The 13,887-nt window shown below is 43.1% G+C and overlaps 1 protein-coding gene across 4 annotated transcripts in view; it reads right to left on the bottom strand.

The window, feature by feature from the left end:
- The window catches only part of LOC128734931 (guanine nucleotide-releasing factor 2), a 116,232-nt gene that overhangs the window by 39,988 nt on the left and 62,357 nt on the right, over positions 1 to 13,887 (bottom strand). The gene's annotated exons all lie outside the window — the stretch shown is intronic.

Below are 13,887 nucleotides of genomic sequence, written 5' to 3'. Positions count from 1 at the left end.
ATTAAACCAAATCGACCATATTTGCATCGATGGCCGCTTTTTCTCGGACATCACCAAGATACGCTGCCTGCGGAATGTCCAAATCGACTCGTATCATTACCTAGTAGCTGTACACATGCGCTCAAAGCTAACCAGCGAGTTACCGAGAACTACGCGCGCGTACTAGATAAAGCTCTACCTTCCTCTATGGAGCTAGATGCTTCGACCCACGAAAACGGATGGAGCAGGATACGCACGGCCGTCAACGAGGCCGCAACCGCGGAGCTAGGGGAAAAAAACTCGAGTGCACAAAATGATGTAGCCGATCATACAACAAGCAACAAGCTATCTAAGCATTGCCACGAGGGAGAATTTGGCCAAGTATCGACGAGCGCGGATTGAGTTGTCCACGGTGTTGGTTGAGAAGGAAAAAGCACCAGAAGGAGGGCAGACACCATAAACAGCTAAAACAACCGGGCTGATGAGACGCGCAAGTTTTATGAGTAAGTAAACCAATCTCGTAAAGGATACCGTAAAGGAAACCTGATATGTGTAGGAACGAGGACGGAAACCTGATCGCAAAAGAGCGCGGGGTGGCAGCGACAGGTGGAAGCAATTCTTCAATGGGCATCTCAATGACGATATAACAGAAGGAAACGGTACGGAAGTTAACCTAGGAGTGGCTATACATACGAGAATAGTGTGTCGGCTTCCGGTGAGCAATTGGTCAACTAAAGAATAATAGAGCCACTCGAAAGAACCAGCTCCCGGCAGAATAAAAATATCAGAGAACCACTAGCAACGGCACTGGATAAATTCAAGATTTTGTGAGGAGGAGAAACTACTAGAGGAATGGATGGAAAGTATGGTAAATGTCATCTATAAAAAGGGCGATCAGACGGCATTATGCTAATAAATACCGCCTGCAAGGTGCTCTCCCAGAGTTTGTTATGTGGTCTATCCTCAATAGCAAGAGAATTCGTAGAGTAGTATCAGGCGAGCTTTATGAGGACCTTTGCTATTACGGATCAAATTTCCACTCTCTGAAAAATCCTCCAGAAATGTCGAAGGTACAACGTTTCAACGCATCATATATTGGTAGATTTCAGGGCAGCATACGATACAGTCGAGCGCCAGCAGCTATGGCAGATAATGCATGACAACGGTTTTCCGGACAAATTCACGCGGCTGATCAAAGCTACCCTGAAGTGAGTGGTGTGCTCCGTGCGTGTTTCAAATCGCGCAGAGGGTTGCGGTAAGAAGATGGACCTATCCTCTATGTTATTCAACATTGCTATTTAAGGTGTGATCCGGCGAACGAGCATGGAAACGAAAGAAACGATTTTCAGCAAAATTAACCAACTCTTAGCCTTCCAAACCGACTTCAACATCATTACTAGATACCTCTGGACACTGCAGGCAATCTACGACAGACAAAAAGCGGAGACTAGGAGAATTGGGTTACAAACCAATGCGTCGAAAACCAAATATAAGATAGGAAGAGGCTCCAGAGAAAACGACGGTCGCCTCCCACGGACAGTGACTATTGACGGCGATGAATTGGAAATGGTTGATGAGTTCATAACTCTTTGCTACAGAACTTTGATTACGGAAGCCTGGCGAAAGTTGGGAGACTACGGTGGGCCGGTCACATCGTAAGGATGCTGGACATATGTGCAGTGGAATCCGGGACTAACACCAGGAATAAAGGAGCCCAACGTGCTAGATGGCAGGACCGACTACAGTGAAGAGGAATTCGTGATACGGCAAGAATCACCTCGAAGTGATATAGTGAGGCTAGTACAATGTGACAGGCTACGGTGGGCTAGGCACGTGACCAGGATGTCCGACGAAAGATGCACGTTGTCGACGACGATGCACCTTCAGCCGGTGTTCGAAGGGATTGGAAAACGGCAACCTAAGACGGATAATAATGGAGGACCAGGATCGATTACGGACCATCGCCAAGCAAGTAGATATTTACCTGCTGGTAAAGAAGACACGAGACTAAAAAAGGAATATTTTCTATTTTAAAAATGAGTTAGCAAAGCCAGACTTAAGGTGCTACATTCCGTTTATGAAACTTGACAAAAAAAGCAAAGCCTTGGTGCTACATTCGAGACTTGACCTTCTGTTTTTATACGACAGACTTCGCAGCCAGCTGTTAGAGGAGGTTAGAGGCCAGGACAATTGTAGGGCCAGTTGCTATGATCCTATTAACTATAATAGCCTCTCCCAGTCGAGATTCGAACATACGACGGCTGGCTTAATAAACCAACATCATACCTCGAGACCAACTGGGAGGTATGAAACTTGACATACTGTTTTTATTAGACTTGCAACCTTGGCTATTATAATACACGACAACTACGGGGTTGATTCGAACATACTACGGCTGGATCGCTAGAGCAGCCGTACCTCGAGGCCAACTTAAGAACTTAATAAATGAGCAAACATATCACAGCAAACCTGTCATAAAAATGCCTCATAAAAGTCAGTTTTCAGAAGCAGTAAACATGATAATAAAATTTTGTCAAAATTGTAATGGAAACCAACGCCAACGTTTAAAGCTTTCATTATACACTGGACACTACTGGTTCGAGCGAATCTACTAACCTGCCTTAGACAAAATTATTACCCCTCTCTCGACTAGAAAATGCTGCCAAAAAACATTAGCTAACTCATTTTAATAACTTTAATTTATGTAAAAAGCGTACCTTTCAACAGCGTGAAAATGTTCAATTACGACAACGCACTCAATTCGCGCAAATCGCAAACCATCGGAACCGGTACTACGAAACTAAAAAGCAATAAACCAACTCCATTTATTTGGTCACGATGGGGACAAACAAGTTTTCTGCACGCTGAAACGGAATGTGAATATACCTAGACACCGTAAAACTCGTTGGTAGTGATCTGCATAAAACGTGACATTTTGTCGCGCCTGGGTATCGATTATCCAAATCCGATGCGCCACTTTCTCCCGCTGCGCGCACTCTGTGGAGGTGGATTTTTTTTCCGCATAAATTTTGCAACCTATTGGTTTGTCTGCCAATTGAACTGCTGCGGTTTCTTGCTGCAACCGTTGGGGCTTGATCACTGGGGTGACCGATGAATGAATACGTAACTCATCGTTCTGCTATCCTGAATTGAAAAGTAACGGTGAATGGAATGTTAGAAAAAAAACTAGACAACGCGATTTTTACTCTGAAATTGCTGCACATTAGAACGCATTAGTGGCGAAAAAAACTGCCTCATGATTTGATACAGAAAATGATAGAATAAAAAGTTCACCTAATTCGCTCAGTGATGAACCTTAATGATCTTCGCATTGTCGATGTTTTAAAAAACGTCGCTAAAATTAAAAAAAAAAACACCGCTGATGAAGATCGAGCCCAACTGCGGTAACACAAATCAATTTCACGCCTTACAACCGTATACTCATTGTTCCATTACCTTCCGTTACTTCATTTAGTGCCACTTTTTAGTCTCCGAGTTTGAATTGTTGTTTCCTCTGTTGGTTGCTGTCACTGGAGAAATTGTACTGCCTTGACACGAACGAACTACAGGTCCGTCGATCCTACCGCAAAGTCACGACACGATGCGATGGCGTCATTCTGCCGCCAAATACCCGATCGTACAATGTCAGCAAGGTGTTTTGCTCTTTGCTTAAATCACGGCTGCACTTTTTTACCCAATGACTGATATTGTTTATTACAAGTTTTTCTTATAACTACGATTATTATTGATGGCATAATGTATAGTTAATATTTAAATTGTATCGCGGTTTGTACCATCAAATTATTTGGTTCACAGAGCTGAATAGCTGAATCAAAAAATTCGGCATGTTTTGCTGCTAAAATCTGGAAGCTTAACACATATGTCTAAATAAATCGATTGCACTTTTGTTTGTTTATTTTATTGTCATTTCGACTTCTCCTTGGTCCCCAGAAATCATCGCGTAACATGCGAAACGACAACAGCAGCAACAACCTCAGTTCGCAAAATGCTAGAGGCTAATCGCGCCAAATTACGCAATACAATGTGCCCATCATCACATCAGCGTTGAACGTTTTAACTTTCAGGTCCATTGTCTGTGGCATGACCGTCAATATGTTGCCGAATGTGAAGACGCGAATGCGCAGTACCTTGTGCACACAAACGTCACTTCACAGCACAAGCACAATCCGGTTTGGACGGAAAGATTTTATCTTTATTTTGATCACGTTCGATGCCATCATCGGCTCGCGATTTTTTTTTGTTTAAAGCCGGACTATCTTTCTTTCGCTTCGCGTCAATCTGGCAACGAAAATATGATAACAACAACAACCGGTGTTTTTATCACACTTGCTTCAGGTATGTTGTTGCCGAGGGACGGTACAAGTTTCACCTGCGTCGTGTTACAATCCAATATAATGGAATATATGCTGGATTAACAAGTCATAAAGTGCACTTAACGACAGCTGATGATGACGCAGTATGACTTGAAAGGCACAACACCGTTGACAGCAGTTTATATTGATTGTTCATTACAGTTGCTAAGAGGATAAAAACAATCACCTTGATTTAATACGATTAACTGATACATAGAGGTCAACATCGGAAGGACGGCGTAACACATTAGACAAATACAAATCGGAAAAAGGTAACAAATTTGAACAACACAAATGATTGTTTTACGATCCTAAGTCTATTGCGTTTTGACCGTCACATTCGCTTAAAAATTTTTAAGGAGGACAACCTACTCTGTACTTGGATTTACTATCGTACAAGTAAGTTTTATGGTCCTATAAATACGTGCGTGATTTCTAGTTCGCAAAAATTAACGTTGGTTGGCAGTATGTTTACAACTTTTATGAGTTAGAAAGGTTTTTAGGCACAAAAAAGACTAGCCTGGCTAGTATAACAATCCTGTTGAATTGCGATAAACATTGATTCTAACATTTTTGGTTTGGCAAAGATTTTTGCTACAGCGCTATTGTCCTTTATAAGGAACGACGGTAATCATATTAATACAATGAACTGACCGTCTTGCTTTACAAGTGCCGGTTATTTATCAGAATAATGAACCATCCACTATTGTCTTGCGCTATTCGTGTTGATCGCCATTGGAGACAAAAGCCGGTCTGTCATACATGTGCCGGGAAAGAAGAGGGTTGATTAATAATTATAATAATATATCAATCAGAAGGCGATTTGTCGACCCGCTGAAGTAAGGCTTAATCGCTACCATAGCGCAGCACAGACCGACCTGCCATGTGTTACTGTTTGCTTGATAAGCCTAAAGCCACTTGCGTTTTGGTAATACGGCATTGAGGCAAAGGGTATTTTCATAAAAGTATAGAGCTTTAAATTGACATAACTTTTTAAAATTTGTTTGTTTTGCTTTGTTGACAGTTTGTTTTGCGTTTAGTTCGGTTTTATCTTGAATAGAGTGAAACCTGAACAACACCTGCATACTGTACAGATTTTCAGAAACAAGAATGGTACTCAGTGGCTTGAGGTGCGAAAGAAGCCTCTTTTTCAAGGACAAAATATAACTTAAATACCATTATAAGAATACAATAAAACTCAAATTGTTACCTGTGTTGTTTCACTACCTGGTTCTAGAAACGAAATCGGTGATGCAATGTAGTAAGGTAAAAACACCTACACTTTGTGCTGAACTCTGCTTTACCGACCATGAAATCTTAAACCGAAGCTAGTTATAAGAATGGTACTTGCTCGAGGTGCGAATAAGGCCCCTTCTCCAAGGGTAAATTATAACTAGTCTCCACACTTGCTCCTACTAAAGAGCAAGATTGGTTGAAAAGTAGTAAAAGAGCATAAAAAAGGTGAAAACACTCAAGCACGGATAATTACCGTATCACAATAGATCAATGTCCACACAGAATAAAGACCAAAATCAGTCCGTTCGGCATAATGGACAATATGACAATAAACAGTACTGCCGCGTTTCGAGTAAAGAGAATTTTTGTTTCATTGTCAGAACACCGTTGCAACCAGCCTGGAAAAGTCACTGTTATTGGTACGCTTTAAGAGTCGGTGATTTTGGTTCTTTTTTGTTCAAAAATAATACCATTCAGAACCTAACAGTTGATGTTTACTGCTACAGGCAGTGGCGCACTCATTTCTTTGATTCTAAAAGTTGAGTACAGATTGTTCTTTTCAGTTTTTTATGCCGTATGAATGAAATAATTTGCTTTGTTTCTCCTGTGGAAACCTTATGGAAGAAATAGAGCAAACTCGTTTTATCATACGGCCCATTGTCAGCATGATTCACACTGGATCACATTCATTACTTTTGAGAATGAATGAATGTAGAGAACAACATGAACACGAACGTAATTAAATTGCTTCGCTCGAATCGTTGGTTTCAGGTTGGCAATATTGAGTTACTGTATTAGAAACTGCAAAGAATAAGAACAACAATTGAGTGTCCTTAATGTGGACGGGCAGTAGTTTCAACAAGACGATGCAACATTCCATGCGTGCCATTGTTGATGTATTGAAAGAAATGTTCGACGAACGAATAATTTCTCGCAATAAACCACTAAACTGACTCCAAAGATGTTACGATCTTAAATCGTAAACCGTAAATGATTGACGCTTTAAACGACAACCTTCGCCATATTATCAGCGATATATAGCTTCCAAATGCTGCAATACCGCCCAGTTAGCTTCGTGGCACGGTACTGGTGTAAGAAGTCAGCCGTCGTATATTCGAACCTCGACTAGTCAGTAGCCCGGCTGCGGCTCCGAAGTATACAGATAAAGAAAGGTCAAGTCTCAAAAACGCTTACTCCCAAGGTTTTGCTTTCCTTTGTTGCAAAAAGTATCAAGGTCTGTGTTAGGGACACGGACGCGTTTACGTAGAACTACGAATGTAGTTAACATTCATTTACAACATGGCTTTTTAACAATGTTAAACGGTTTGTTTCACAAATTATTTACTATATAATATTCCTGCCTTCAAATAACATTATTAACAATTTGCACATCATTTCTGTCAACTACTTATTTCCAGAGTTTCCAAATACACTAATTAAACCACTGCATACAGTTCAAAATTATGCCAGATAAAAGATCATTAATTAACTAATATTCTCTGTAGCTTAAAACAAGATTCTTGGCACTTTGCTTTTTGGTTATTTTCATACATTATAGCAACACAGCCTAAAGTATGTAAAAAAATGCAAGCAACTAACTGACGCAGATCGTTGAGCGATTCTTTGATTCTTCGCTCTGAAAATTGCAACGTCACATCACATGCACGAATATTCCTCATTTTCTACCACGTTTTCATACAAGAATTCAGTTTCAAGTATATTCTTAGAATGATCGACATAATCGGTTGAGGGGAAAGGATGGTTGCTCTTTTCTACGAGCTCATTTTACGTTCAGGACATCAATTTGGTCGAGCTTCAATGTTCAAATTATAAAATCGGCTGAAGAGAAAGGGTAGGTTCAAACTTTCACAACAATGTTTACTTTCAGGACATCTATTTGGTCTAGGATTAATCGAAACGAATAAATCTTTTCTTATTATACGGGAAAGCCTTGTTACTTTTTTCCAATGGCGAGGTGCTTGAATTCACAAGTGTATAAACTTACCGTCGCGGGTTATTAGTTGGTACAAAGCGCAGGGCTGTAGACAAGCTAAACAGTTTATCTACCCAGACCCTGCAGTAGTTAACAAACTACGTACCTTAACGCGTAGGGAACTGCGCACAATCACGGGACTCCTCATCGGACATTGTCCCACTCTTTACTAGGACTTTACAAGTGCGTGGAATGTGTCATAAGACAGTTAAGTGAGTGGCTATTAGTGGATGTTTGGTCAGATATCACATTCGATTGATGTAAATATCCTTAAAATCCATTGAAAAATGACTGAGTTATAAGCCTGCAAAACATAATCACGTTTCGATACATGTTCATTGCCCGTACTTTTAAAAAGCACCCCAATACACTCAAGTACTTTTTTACACGGTTTGTTTTTTCGAGTATTAAGAACGGGACAACTTAGGAACCATTTATTTATTTCTCAATACATTTGGGAGTGGCCCGACATTCGTTACTTAGTTTGTAAATGGTCCCTAAGTTGCACCGTTCTTAAGTAGTAGACAAAAACATTCCGTGTAAAAAAAGACTTCAGTGTATAGAAAACAAAAACGTAGTTCTACTTTAAAAATAATCGAAAAATTGGACTTAAATTTCAAATCGAATTTTAATCGTAACTTTTGTTCATTTTCTTATTGTTCTGTATGTTATTTAACATCCCTATTGACGGTGTGACCTGGCGAGCAGGCATCGAAACGAGAGGGAAGATCTTCAGCAAGAGTAGCCAACTCCTAGCTTTCGCAAACAACCTCGACATCCTTACTAGAAACTATAGGACAGCGGAAAAACCTACACCAAACTAAAAACGGAGGCTAGGAAGATGGAGCTACTAATCAATGCGTCGAAAACCAAATATATGATAGACAGAGGCTCCACACGGCTGGCAAAGGGTGAACATGTGCATTCCATAACCTCTGTTCATTAACTCCTATTCCTACCTCCACGAGGTGCCGGCTGGGGTACGCAACTTCGGTTGTCGTATGCTAACAGGAAAGGGGGCACAGTGGCTCCCGCCCACATTAAGATGGCAGCCCCATAAGCGGGATAAGGACCTTAGGTTAACAGCCTACTGTACCAGAACACACAAAAAGTTAATGAAAATGAAAGAAGAAATCTCTCCGGATTATTGGCAACGACCTTTAGCATGAAAACACGGACACGAATCGGAACATGGAATATACTGACCCTTGCCCAGCAGGGCAAGCTGGCTCAACTTGCAAGGGAAGCTAGCCGCCTGAAGCTTGAAATCCTGGGGCTGAGCGAGGTCCGCTGGCCGGGTACTGGCGAACACAGGACATCATCCGGGCAAGTCTTGCTCTACTCTGGCATACGAGGTGAAAATGCTACTCGAGAAAGAGGAGTTGGATTCCTACTGAGCCCAGGGGCACATGCGGCCCTGATGAAGTGGGAACCAATAAATGAGCGAATAATCGTTGCCAGATTTAGAACACGGGTTAGGAACCTTACGGCAATCCAGTGCTATGCGCCAACAGATGCTGCCGACCTGCAGGAGAAAGAGAGCTTTTACAGCCAGCTGAACAGCGTGGTTGAGAAAATCCCGAAGGGGGACATCCAAATTCACATGGGCGACTTCAACGCGAAGATTGGCCCAAACAACGCGGACCTTGAACGCGTCATGGGACGCCATGGCCTAGGAGAGATGAGCGAAAACGGGGAGCTGTTTACAGAATTCTGTGGTAATAACGACATGGTCATTGGTGGATCGCTCTTCCCCCATAGACCAGTACATAAAGTCACGTGGGTTTCCCGCGACGGCCGAACAGAAAACCAAATCGACCACATCTGCATCAGCCGGAAATGGAGAAGGAGCCTTCTTGATGTACGCAACAAACGCAGCGCTGACATTGCATCCGACCATCATCTTGTTATCGCTGAGATACGTCTGCGCGTCGCACGTGTCCAACGACGGGAGGAGAAAGTTGGGTGCCGCTACGACGTCCGCCGATTGGAGAATCCTGAGGTGAAAAGGGCCTTTGTTGAACAACTTGAATCTCGAGCCTCGGAGTTGCCATCTGGTGGAACCGTCGAAGAGCAATGGACCGGCATCAAGAACGCCTTCATCACGACCAGTGATGAAACCCTCGGCAAAGCGCGCAGTGGGCGGAGGGAGTGGATTTCGGATGAAACTTGGAGGAAGATCGACGTGCGGAGAGAGGCGAAAGCCGGCATTGAGCGAGCGCGGACCAGATCGGCTAAGACAGCTGCCCGTCAACGATACGCCGAACTGGAGAGGGCTGTTAAACGTGCTTGTAGGCGGGACAAGAGAGCCTGGACTAACTCCCTAGCCGAACAAGGAGAAACCGCCGCCGCCAATGGTGATATCCGTTTGTTGTACGATATTTCTCGCCGCCTTAGTGGTGCCAGGATGAATACAAAGATGCCGCTAAAGGACAGAGCTGGTCAGCTATTGACTGACCGTACAGAACAGCTTAAGCGATGGACTGAACATTTTGAACAACTCTTCCGAGTTTCAAATGTCAGAGACCAACAAAACCAGCAGCGTACGACGCCTACAGTTCGTCGAATAAATCGCGTGAACTCGGAGGCGCCATCGCTGGATGAAATTGTAGCTGCCATCAAGAGTATGAAATCCAATAGAGCGCCAGGGATAGATCGTATTTCAGCCGAAATGCTCAAAGCTGACCCATCTTTGTCAGCACAGATGATGCATCAGCTTTTCAGCAATATTTGGGAAACCGCAACTTTTCCGGTGGACTGGATGCAGGGCATATTGGTCAAAGTCCCTAAGAAAGGAGACCTAACGGAATGCGGTAACTGGCGTGGCATCACGTTGCTCTGTATTACTCTCAAAGTACTCTGTAAGGTAATCCTCAACCGGATTCAGGAGAAGATCGACGCTACTCTCCGGCGGCAGCAAGCTGGATTCCGTGCTGGCCGATCATGTGTAGACCATATCACAACGCTCCGCATTATATTGGAGCAAATCAACGAATTCCAGGACTCTCTTCTGCTGGTGTTCGTTGACTTCGAAAAGGCGTTCGACCGACTCAATCACGAAAACATCTGGGGCGCACTTAGGCGTAGAGGAGTTCCAGATAAGCTAGTCCATCTCATCGAGGCTCAGTACGAGGCGTTCTCGTGCAAGGTTTTGCACGACGGCGTCTTGTCCGACCCCATAAGGATTACTGCTGGCGTGAGACAGGGCTGCATTTTATCACCGCTTCTGTTTCTCATCGTTATGGATGAGATATTAGTTGGAGCAATTGACAGTAGACCAAATCGAGGATTGCCTTGGAATCCTCTAACGATGGAGCAGCTAAATGACCTCGACCTAGCCGACGACATTGTTTTGCTCGCACAACGCCGAAACGATATGCAGAGCAAGTTAGACGACCTCTCCGAGAGCTCCCAGGCAGCAGGTCTCACAGTCAATGTAGCGAAAACTAAGTCTATGGTAGTGAACACTGACAATTCAACCAACTTTACAGTAGCGGGACAACAAGTTGAGCAGGTAGCCGTCTTTCAATATCTTGGTAGCCAAACAACGCCCGATGGTGGTACCAAGACTGATATAGCCACACGGATCAGGAAGGCCAGGGGTGCCTTTGCAGGTCTGCGAAACATTTGGCGCTCAAACCAGATCACTCTACGTACGAAAACCCGAATCTTTAATTCAAACGTTAAATCCGTACTGCTGTATGCCTGCGAAACGTGGTGCGTCTCAGCGGAGACAACGCAAAAACTGCAGGTATTCATTAACCGGTGCCTGCGATATATTATTCGTGCCTGGTGGCCTGATAATTGGATATCCAATGGGGAACTCCATCGTCGGTGTCATCAACGGCCGATAGCCACAGAAATTCGTGAGCGTAGGTGGAAGTGGATCGGACACACCTTGAGGAAAGGAGCGAACGAGGTTTGCAGAGCAGCACTCGACTGGAATCCACAAGGACAGCGTAGAAGAGGCAGACCCAGAGGCTCATGGCGACGGAGCTTAGCCAACGACATCCGGGCTGTAGACGAGAACCTGTCCTGGCGACAGGTAAAAGCCATGGCGGGTAACCGTCAGCAGTGGAGATCTCTGATTTCATCCCTTTGTTCTGCCGGACCGGCGGACATGGACACATAAGTAAAGTAAGTAAGAGGCTCCACACGCTATGTCCGAGGGCACTTATTATTTAACTTTGATGCACCTCAGATTTCTCTTCACAGGATGTTAGTATTGGTCGAAACGATTAATTTAAAAAAGGTCTTAAAATATTCTATGTTAGGTTTTTTGACAAATTCAATTTTTAAGTTTATATTGGGGTGATATTATCCAGTGATATCCAGTGATATTACCCGTTGTAATCGACCACCTCCAATTTCAACCAAATTTGGTATTATTGCTCATTCCGACACCACATTCAATTTCTCAAAGTTTTGTACGGATTGATCAATCCCCCTGGCAGTGCCGCTTCTCTATGCCCTCGGACATAGCGTGCTCCAGTGACTATTGACGGCGATGAACTAGAGTTGGGTGATGAGTGTGTATATTTGGGATCTCTGGTCATCACCCACCCAGTTAGCTCCGGTGTACGATGCTGGTCTAACAAGCCAGTCATCGTTGGTTCGAATCTCGACTGGTCGGTGCCGCTATTCAGTCAATAGGATCTTTACACTAGACTCGTAGTTTTCCTGTACTCTAATAACCGGCTGCGAAGTCTGTCGATAAAGAAGGGTCAAGTTCTTAAGGAGTTTATACTCGTGACTTTGCATTGCTTTGGTCATTCCCGCCAATAATGCAAGTAAGGAGATTCAGCGACGCATTCAAACCGAATGTGGAGCCTTACTTTTCCCTCTGCAAAAATATTCGATCAAGCAACTTACGCCACCGCACAAAGTTGACGATGTAGTCCTCTACGGACTGGAGACAGAAACTTTGCTTACGGAAGATATACGTGCACTTGCTGTACTTGAACAAAAGGTGTTGCGGACTATTTTTGGTGGAGTACAAACAGATAATGAAGAGTGGCGTAGGCGTATGAAGCACGAGTTGTAGATACTACTTGGAGAGATTCCCAACGTACGCCTAGCGAAAGTTGGGAGACTACGGTGAACTGACCTAGTCGCAAGAATGTCGGACGACTGTGCAGTGAACCCCACCGGCACCATGAATAGAGGCCCAACGGGCTAGATGGCTTGACCAGATTGAAGCAGACTATTGTGTGTCGAGACACTTATCGAACTGGCGACGAGTAGCCCAAGACCGGGTACAGTGGAGAGTAATTCTTGATACGGCAAGAGTCACACTGGCTCTCTGCCTGTAGAAGTAAGTAAGAAACGAATTCTTCAGTAATCGTTCAGCGATCACTGCATCACCTGCATAAATTTTTCGGTAACCAACCGGAAATGGCAGCGATATGTCATTAATGAAACAAATAAACGTAAAGAGCGTTGGTCCTAGATTACTACCTTGCGGTACTTCTTAGGTATTGTACTTAAAGTCGCTATCCAATTTTCACGAAAAGTGTGCGGTCTATCCGGTAAGATCGAAGCCTTCACCAAGAGCAGGCAACATTCCTAGTGATTCTAGATTTGTCAAAAGAATTCCGAAATTACCACGATTAAAAACCGCATTCAAATCGGTGCGTCCGCATCAATTTTTGCACCAGCACTCATGTGCAGCAAGCATGTTGAGCAGAATTGCACTAAGTTAGTGGTTGTCGAACGTTTGGCTTAGAAACCGTGTTGTTCTGACGACATGCAGTGTTTGCAGCTTATGAATAGCTCATCATTTATAATGATTTCAAAAATCTTAGAGCAATTAATGATTACAAAAGTTTATCAAAAATATTCATTTTTCATCGCATCGCATCGATCGAGTAGATAAACATTTATCTTCTGTGCGGCTGAAATAAGAGCAGCCACACAAAAACAATATTCTCACTAAATAAGTGTGTTGGTAAGATTACAAGACCGCAACAAAACTAGATGTTACACTACCTAATAGGTGGTGGTGTAGAAGTATCACACTTGACCGGCAATCTCTCGATCTGCTAGATTCCCGCCTACCAACAACCCAATAGGTTTTTGGTCTCTATATCGAAATTTTCTAGTTCATCCAGTTAACTTTTCACAAAAAAAGAATTAAAGTTGCGATAATACAATGGAGACGCGTGGCGTTTTATTTTTATCCACATGAAAACAGATATTTCTGATTCCTTTTTGCCGAAAATTTGATTTAAAACCAAACAAATGTAATTAATTGGATGACATTGCGAATTTTTATTCTTGTTTATCGTTTTTTCTATCATTCTCAAA

Source organism: Sabethes cyaneus, chromosome 1 (assembly GCF_943734655.1).
Source record: "Sabethes cyaneus chromosome 1, idSabCyanKW18_F2, whole genome shotgun sequence".
In the NCBI taxonomy this organism is placed as follows: domain Eukaryota; kingdom Metazoa; phylum Arthropoda; class Insecta; order Diptera; family Culicidae; genus Sabethes; species Sabethes cyaneus.
The sequence above is the reverse complement of the archived record's forward strand: the minus strand, read 5'-3'. Positions and strand labels throughout refer to the sequence as shown.